At 38.6% G+C, this 9,008-nt stretch overlaps 2 non-coding genes across 2 annotated transcripts; both read left to right on the plus strand.

The window, feature by feature from the left end:
• Window positions 1-5,367: 5,367 nt before the first annotated feature.
• LOC138283108 (small nucleolar RNA SNORA73 family) lies at window positions 5,368-5,588 on the plus strand. The gene has a single exon (XR_011201072.1). It is a non-coding gene; the product is annotated as a small nucleolar RNA SNORA73 family (small nucleolar RNA).
• Window positions 5,589-6,078: 490 nt separating this feature from the next.
• On the plus strand, window positions 6,079-6,305 carry LOC138283109 (small nucleolar RNA SNORA73 family). Its single transcript, XR_011201073.1, has one exon. It is a non-coding gene; the product is annotated as a small nucleolar RNA SNORA73 family (small nucleolar RNA).
• The last annotated feature ends 2,703 nt before the right edge of the window (window positions 6,306-9,008 follow it).

Here is a 9,008-nt window from a genome sequence, read left to right on the forward strand (position 1 = left end):
GGCAGGGTCTGAGGAAGTAGAATGACGCTGGGGGCCCATAGTCTGAGGATGTGGAATGATCCTGAAGCCCAGGGTTTGAAGATATGGAATGACACTGTAAGCCCAGGGTATGAGGATGTGGAATGACCCTGGAGCCCAGGATCTGAGGATGTGGAATGACCCCAGAGCCTAGAGTCTGAAATGTGGAATGCAGAGTCTGAGGATGTGGAATGACCCCAGAGCCCAGGGTCTGAGGATGTGGAATGGCACTGTGAGCGCAGGGTCTGAGGATGTGTTGTGACCGTGGCAGCACATGATCTGAGGATGTGGAATGATTCTGGAAGGTCAAGATCTGAGAAGGTGGAATGCCTTGAAACCAAAATTTCCCAGGCTTTGCATTGAAGAATACGAAATTGTGCATCCCTTTCACTAATTCCACAAAAACTTACCACTGATAGCTCAGAGAGTGCTGACTTGTCTTTGTGACTCAACCTTAGTAAGGCAAAATATAGGGGGTTATTCTAACTTTGGAGGAGTGTTAATCCGTCCCAAAAGTGACGGTAAAGTGACGGATATACCACCAGCCGTATTACGAGTTCCATAGGATATAATGGACTCGTAACATGGCTGGTGGTAAATCCGTCACTTTTCCGTCACTTTTGGGACGGATTAACACCTCCTCCAAAGTTAGAATAACCCCCATAATGCTTTACAAAACTCCTAAAATAAGTAAAAAATGATAACTGGTAATGATTATGATTATCACTATTATTATTATGATTATAGGTATTATTAGTGTTATTTTTATTATTATTACTATTACTAGTAGTAGTAACAATAATAATAACAATAATAATAATAAATAGGGACAACAATACCAATAATAATACTATCACTATTATTCTGAGTCTTATTTTCATATTACTTACTAGTACTATTATCAGTGATAATAATAATTATTTGTAATTATTAATTGCAACTATTATTGTTATTTTTAATAATAATATAATACCAGTTATTAAAATACCGTTATGGTTGCTTTATTATAATAATTGTTCTATAATATAATAACAATAATAATAATGACAATGGTAACAATAATAATTAGTATGTGGGATAGAGGTTATAGTAATTATTATAATAACAATAATAGTAACAATAATAATTATTATAATAATAATGTAGCCATAACAGTATATACTATTTACTGGTATTATATTATTAATAATAAAAAATAATTACAATAAAGTAGCAACTATAATCACTAAATGTGATAATAATTTATTGAAGAATTGTTACTAGTTATAACAATGATCATTGTGCTGATCGAGTAGATCAGCTAGAAGAGTTAACCCGGCTACCACCGTCACAGCAGACTGGTGTGCTACTTCTGTACATGTGATCTCACATAAATAGAAGATTACAGGGCCTCATGTACAAAGGGTTTTATCATTCGCAGAGCTCTGATTTCGATAAATCAGAGGCTGTGCGAACACTAAATCCTTTTTTGTACTAAGTGCATTTAATCATTTGAGAAAGGTTTAGTTTTCTGAATCGTTAAAAGTGTCCAGGAAACCACACTGAACGATATTTGGAAGATGCATGTTAGGGTGTCTCTTCCAAATACAGATTCTTAATGGTATTCAGTAGTGTTTGATGACTGAAATCCAGCGGCAAGACATTAATAGTTTATCTACTCATCACACTTAGTTGCAACACATTTGCAAATGGGGAGTAGTCACCAAGGGACCTCTTACCCTTTGTGAATTTTGAAAAAAAAGTTTCATCATTTCTTTTTCGAATGCATCCCATTTTAATTTAAAAACACCGAGCTGCATGAAAAAATTATAGCTTTATTCTAAAGCAACCACAGACATGAACACGGTGGTCTACTGACCTCAGCGGCCACCATCACTCTGATGGCAGCAAATCATAGTATGACGTAATTTGCACATTTTGCTACAACTTTCACCGAATGTGGCCCCTCATGCTTCAAAAGCAAGTTTCAAAATCTGAGTCACTCAATTTACGCTTATTAAAGCATTAGCCTATCCATCCCTATGACAAAATTAAAAAACGAAAGCCTTAAATTTTAATCAGACAGTATCAGTGCAGAGAAAAGCATGCTGCACTGGAATTCAAAACAGGAATACAATTATGTATTGACTACACAACCACAACGCTGAGGGGGTGGAGGAGAAGTTTGACAGTTCCAGTTCCAAAAAGCCTTTGGCATCTAGGACCAAGCTAATTTACTCAACAAGAAGACCCGTCCGCACCTCCTCTAGAGGCGTATAAAAATATCTGTTGGGCCTTGGGATTCAGGAACCACATACACAGTGATTCAACACCAATAGGCGTCAAGTTATGAACATTTCACCTCAGGGACCACTGGTTCAATTCTGACCTCAGTTGGCGGTTGGTCCATGCACTAATGTGACATTAGTTTGACGGCCTCAGCCAAGTTCCCCTCTGTGAATTATCATGCCCACTGACACAAAAACACAAAGGAGTTTTGGATATACAGAAAATTAAGCTCATTTTCTCAATCAAGAAACTAAGAAGTTTTAAATTAGAAGAGTTGTTTGCATTCTTCCTCTTGCAGCATGAAAGCATTGCATTATCCTGTTGTAAACAGAAGGAAAGAGATGGTATTAAACCCAAATCTAATGTTCTTTAAAAACAAAACAGGAGAATATCAGAACAGAGTTCCCACATGGCAACAAAAATATCATTTTAGTAGGACTTTCATGAGGAGGGTGGGGTTACCTAACCATAAGCAACTGAAAGAAATGTCCAAAAGTTATGCATGTAATTAAATATTTAACTTAAAAATTAAGTTAATTGTGCAAGGTTACTACTAGTAACATTCCACATTTCAGCAGAGCTCTCAGCCACCAGTTTGAGGATCTCTCTATGGTAATGTATAAGGACAATTTAAAAAGCTTATTGAACATTTTTAAAAAAGAGTAAAAATATTTGTATTTGAAATATTAATGTAAATTAAATGTGTGTGTTTATTTTAATTGCAGAACAAAATAAACAAAATGCTACAACACTATTTATTTAGGATATATTAAATTAAATTATGTTTTAAAGTTTTAAAAAATCCCATCCAAACTAAAATGTTTATATTTATTTATTATGTAATAATAATTACAAAAGCTATGTGCAGTTGATTTAAATTAATTTAATTTCTTTTAAAAATAGTTACCTTATTATTTTTTTGATTTAAAAAGTTATCACAATATTTCTTTATAAAATAATATTTATTTATATATACATTTTAATATTAAATGAAAAGTATATTGTTTTTAAAAAATGTAAATAATTGAATTTATTTTAACATTCATTTCTAGTGGTGTATTATAAGTTCCTGCATCCATTTATTTAAGTGTCGGCAAGACATCGCTTCCGCTTTCTCGTCAAGACATGTTGTATATACTTTGTGGGCTTCAGCCAACCCATAGACTTCCCATTTGCTGTCTACATCGTTGCTTTCGTATTCTTTCTCCCCATTTGTCCATGGCATGCTTTTGGCATGTCTCTTGCTGTGTTTAGCCCTCCCCAATAACAGGGACAAGTACTATATAAATCCCCTGGTCCCCATTTTATCATCGGTTTTAGGAACTACTTTTTTCTTTCCTGAAAAGCAATTCATACGATTGGTCCTATTTTCACTTGCTTGGAGCCCCGCCTGTAAAGCTTGCTCTTATCTCGTCACATTTGCTATGTATTCAAAGACCAAGATCAAATGCCAGATGCTGTTTTTCAGAGGGTGTCTGTTCCGTGCTCCCAGCCCCTCCCTCATCGCAGCTTGTTTTCTCATTAGCACAGTTCCCATACATTTTTTAAATGCAGTTTGACAACTGCTTAAAACACATTAAAAAAAGAATAGTTTCGCTGATTAACAAGTTTCTAACTAAAAACAGCTTTCATGTGTTTAGCACTAACCAATGAAGGATAAAGATTTTTGTCTCTGAATCCATCCTACTTGCAAATCTGAAAGAAACATAGACACTTTTCATTTTCTGTTACAAGCTTGACATCTCGTCTATAAAAAGTAATGTGCTACACTTTTCATCTCAGCAGACAGGAAGCCATTTGAGCAATATTGCACTCAACTTATTTTAAACTTCTGAGATACATACTCTCTAGACGCCCTTTGTCTCTATGTTCTAGGAGCGGGAATGCCATGTTGGAAGCGTATGTACTTTCTTGAGGATGTATTTTATAAAGGAACAGCACCAGGATCAAACTATGTTTTGATGCATGTTGCTTTCACACTGTTGACGAAAACTTACAAATATGGATATATTACTAGGGTGTGTAGGTGAGACTGCCTGGTGTAGTTTACTTATTGTTTAGTTCCCATATCTCTTAAACATACTATTCTTCTATTAAAAGTGGTTGTTAGTGCTCTTTTGTTGGTGTGGCTCTTGCTTTATATCAGCTGTGAAGGAAATATACTCTGTGAGTCAATTGAAATATGGAAGAATGGGTACTTTCAGCACCCAAGTGGTAGAAATAACTGCAGTTTATAGATTGTTCTTTTTCTGTTGGTGCTTGGTGCAGAGTAGGAGGTAAGAGTGATTTGTGAAGAAAGGGAATTTGGAAGCCATGATGGAGGTGTGTGTCAGTGTACAACTAGTGTACTTACTATCAGCAGCAAGCGGAATCTGTGGGTCTGGTGTAGAGTTGTATGTTGTATTTGTATGTATAAATTGCTTTTACTGCGTTTTTTAAAATGGCCTTGGGTCACTCATTTAAAAGATTTTTTGCGTACTTTATCGGATTGCTGGGAAAACAAGCATACTTTTTAAAAGTTCAATGTTTTGTGTGAGTAGTCTTTCATTTTTGTTACTATATATAATTAGAATCGTCATAAGACTTTCTAATGTGGATTTATGCAGTTGAAGGTATATTGTCCCCATGCTTTTATTTTAGGTCTTCGATTACGATTTTTATTTGGTGGTAAGCTAGTAAATTCAGTTTCGTGCAGGAAGTATAAACATTTATCGGAGGAGTGAGATAGGTGGTGGCTCCGTTAAGTATCAGTGCTTGTTTGAACAAGCCAGACAACTGCAAGCCCAACGTTAACTTTGAATTAAAATGATAACCTGTTCCTATGGGTTTGTGATTTACAATTAACATGTTTCCATGTAAGTGGATATCATAGATTGAGCGGAACCACCACCTCAAGAGCAGAGTGGTTCGCATTGCTCTAACTGTTCATGTAAAGCAGATTGCTTTAACTGCCACCTTATCTATGGTCTTTAAATAGTATCCCTGATGTTATGCAAGATATTTTCTTTTTTTTTAAATGTGTCCTTGATAATTATTGTAGTGAGTAGGATGAACTGGCATATTTTGGATGTTTTTCGCTCTGCATGAATGATACCTGGGGGAGGTTTCTCTCTCTCTGCTCTGTCCTAGTGGCATATGGGAGCGTAGGCACCCGCGCCAATGATGTACACTCCTGTTCCACGCTTGTGAAGAACAAGCTGTGCTTGCAGTCTTTGGGTTGCTAAACTGCATCCTGTATATTCCTACAACTTCTCAGAGTCCTCAGATCATGACTGAGGAGACAGGCCATGCTGGGTTCACAATGTAGTAGTGAGACTGTGAGGTTGCATCTGGTGTAATATAGCCCATTGTTGCTTGGGCTGGTCAAAGGTTTTTGTTTGTGAAATCGTTTTGCTCCACTAATAGTTGCCTTTTCCTCTTCAGCTTAAAGATCTTGCACACTCTTGGATAACTAGCAGAGCAAGTCCCAGAATCCTGGTAGTGTAGTTGCTTCCCTAACATTCAACTCCTGGTCTGATCATGTATTTCGTGCTTGAATGCTCAGATGCTATAGATGTGGTTTAATCATTATGCATGCGTCTACTAAAAGCTTGGTGCTGCGTGGTCTACAAGCGCTCTATAGGTAGGGTTGAGTGCTGTTGTATGTGTTCCTTGTTTGCGGTACAGATGGTTGCTGCATGGTTGGCACAAGGGTGCTTGGCAATTGAGCAGAGCTTTTATACAAACCCATTAGATTGATGCTCAAAATTGTATGCATTTGATTTTTGAAAACAAGATGACTTTTATGCATTTTTAATGGGGTGTAATGCTTCACAGGGTCACGCCATTCCTTCAGGTCTGTCCTAGTGGCAGATGGGAGCCTAGGCCCCTGGGCCCATGATGTACAGGCTCGTTCCATGCCATTAGAGAACAAGCTTTGCTCACGGTCTTCCGGTTGCTGAGCTGCATCCTGTATATTCCTATGACTTCTCAGAGTCCTCAGACCATGACTGAGGAGACAGACCATGCAGGATACACTACCACAGTTTCATACATACTGAGGCTACATCAACCTGTTCATGTCCTTAGTCATTGCAGAATGGATACTTGGCTCAAAGTATTAGTGCTTAAATACATCTGTTTTAGGTTAGCTTGACTGCCTGAGCCATGCATTTTGTGTATTTCTTTATATGTAAGTTATTTGGCGCACCTATCGTACCGAATCTTTATATGGTTCTCAACTCTTCCGCTGTTGTCAGGTACCAAACGTATTGTGCATCAGTTCAGAGTGAATGCTTTAGTCTTCAGCTCTTACTAAGAGCCCAGCTAGAGTGCTCAGCATCAGGTGCAAATGACTTGTGATCGAGAATGTAGTCATGCACACTGATACTTCTGAGTCCTAAGTTTTTCAATTTGCTTTTCAGAGAAACAACACACATCGAACAGGAACCACAAGGTCATCCGACAGAGTTTGGAAGAACTCTGAGATTCCCATCTGCTGTTTTTATCTGCAAAAACATAGAGGGCATAATGGGCTGCCATTAAAGTAGCTGATGTTTCCGCTGAGGTCCTTATGTTGTGTCTTCAGTATTTAGTTAACGCACTTCCACTATGTATTAGTCCCATAGCGGTCCTGGAGTCTGGACACCATGTATGTACTCAGAGATCATGGCTAAAAAACAATACCATTAACAACGCCAATACATCCCAGATTGCCCGGACCAATTGGCATTGCCAGTGCTTGCCTATGAGAGAGTGTTGCAGTACCAGTGGTTGGCTATGGGTGGTACTGGTTGTCATCCAGGTCTGAGCTGGGGGTACATCTAGTACTGTGTAGGGTAATTTATGGTTGCAGTAACTTTTGAAGAGCAGTTTGTGAATAGCAATAGGTTTACTTTTTTATGAGTGAGCGTCTGTTCCCACTTCCTATACCCCTCATATTGAGTAGTAAGTATTCCTACTTTTTCCAGACACTTCCCCGGTCCATCCCACATGTACTACTAAGTAGTAACCTCACATGGTGAAAAGAATGTTTATTGATTAAAAGTTGAGTCAGGAGCTGTGGACTGAAGAAACAAGGGGGAGGCCATGAGCCACTGAATTGATGCAGGTGATCAGGGTCAGACTAGGACAGACTATAGGCTCAGGCACCAAAATAAAAGTGGCCCCCATTAGTGAGTTAGCTTAAAACAATCACCTTTGTTTGCAAATTGGGGCAGTTTTGAAGTAGTAAAGACACGCTGCATAAGTGTTTTGCAAGGTATGGAAAGCTGTATGAGTTTGTGCTGCAGACAATGTTTGTTTTAATATCAGAGAAATTAACACAAAAAAACGGTCTGGCATACGATTAATCAAGCCCACCAACAACACAAACATGCTTGGCAAAGGCAATAGGTCTCCCCTATGAGAGCTTTTGGCATTGGCAATGGTCTGTAGCCATGCTGTACAGCAGCGCAGATGTTTTGCAGGATGGCTAAAACTAATTCAATAAAGTGCTATGATGCAGCCAGGGGTAATGCTCTTTTTTAAGGTGCATTATCGCTTGATACACCATAGTATTTTTTTTTAATATTATTTTTAGCCAGGCTGCACAGTAGTCACGCTGAATAGAGTATGGCTACAAATCTTTCCAAAGTCTGCAGTGCCCATGCTGTATAGCATGAACAATAGGCAGTGGCAGAGACAATAGTCTGTAAGGTGACTATTGGCTTTGCCAACACTTGTTAGATCTCTGCACAACACCCCTGTGATCCTGAGCAAGTCAGTTCATCTCCACATGCATGAAAAAGAAAAAAAAAGAAATTTTTCAAAACATACTATCAAAGCAATCGCGTCCATGTCTTAGTGAAAATACATTTGGAAGCAAATACCATTGGTTGTCACAATAAAGGCTAATAAACATTTATTGTCACAATGCTCATCCATTTCCAAACAGAAAAAGGCTTAGTAGAATTGCATGTGTCATAGTAAAATATAGGTACAAATAGTAAGAGGTTCAACAAGAATGGCAGGGAAGAATGAAAAATAGAATTTGTACTTCAATCGCAGCCCTATCAGTGAAGGACAGTAGTCAAGCTGAAGCAAACAGTACTTGCCCCAACTTCCAGCCGAAAGAAGAGGAAGTGAAGCCAGCACACGCTCACCAATTAGAAGGCACCAAATAAGAATGACAATGAAACCAACTAATGGTAAGCAAAGGGCAGGTCCCTTATTCTATACAATATCTATTGCAAGTGAAAGTGCATGCAGTGCGAGTGCTGTCGCTAGCAAAACCTAAAAATCGCTCACACATGGATCTGTCAGGTCAGGCCATTGGGCACTGTCTGATTGCCCTATAGGCCAGTCCGACCCTGCACGTGACCCTGAAAACTCCTTCATAACCGTACCCCGAGCGTCGCTCATAAATTCACAGTTCCCTGAGGCCTTTTTGAGGCTTACCCCAGAGGAGACCTTAGATGGAGTTAACCACAAACCGTGTTTTAGTGACCAGCTCAGTCAAATCACCATTGATTTGGAGGTGGACCCTGGAGTAAATAGAGCTCATGTGAACTGTCAGTGTCCTGTAGTAAAGCAGCTTTGAGCTGACAGAATCCTTTCCAGTGTTTCATGATTGTTTCTTATTCAGAGGACTGAAGTGTGGAAGTATTGTGTCCAAGAGGCTTTAGATGCACCCCTAAAAGCTCAGAAAGGCGATAGGAGAGATACTGAACCTTTTCCGGAATGACAGGAACACATTTCCAAAT

This window comes from Pleurodeles waltl, chromosome 2_2 (assembly GCF_031143425.1).
Source record: "Pleurodeles waltl isolate 20211129_DDA chromosome 2_2, aPleWal1.hap1.20221129, whole genome shotgun sequence".
Lineage (NCBI taxonomy): Eukaryota > Metazoa > Chordata > Amphibia > Caudata > Salamandridae > Pleurodeles > Pleurodeles waltl.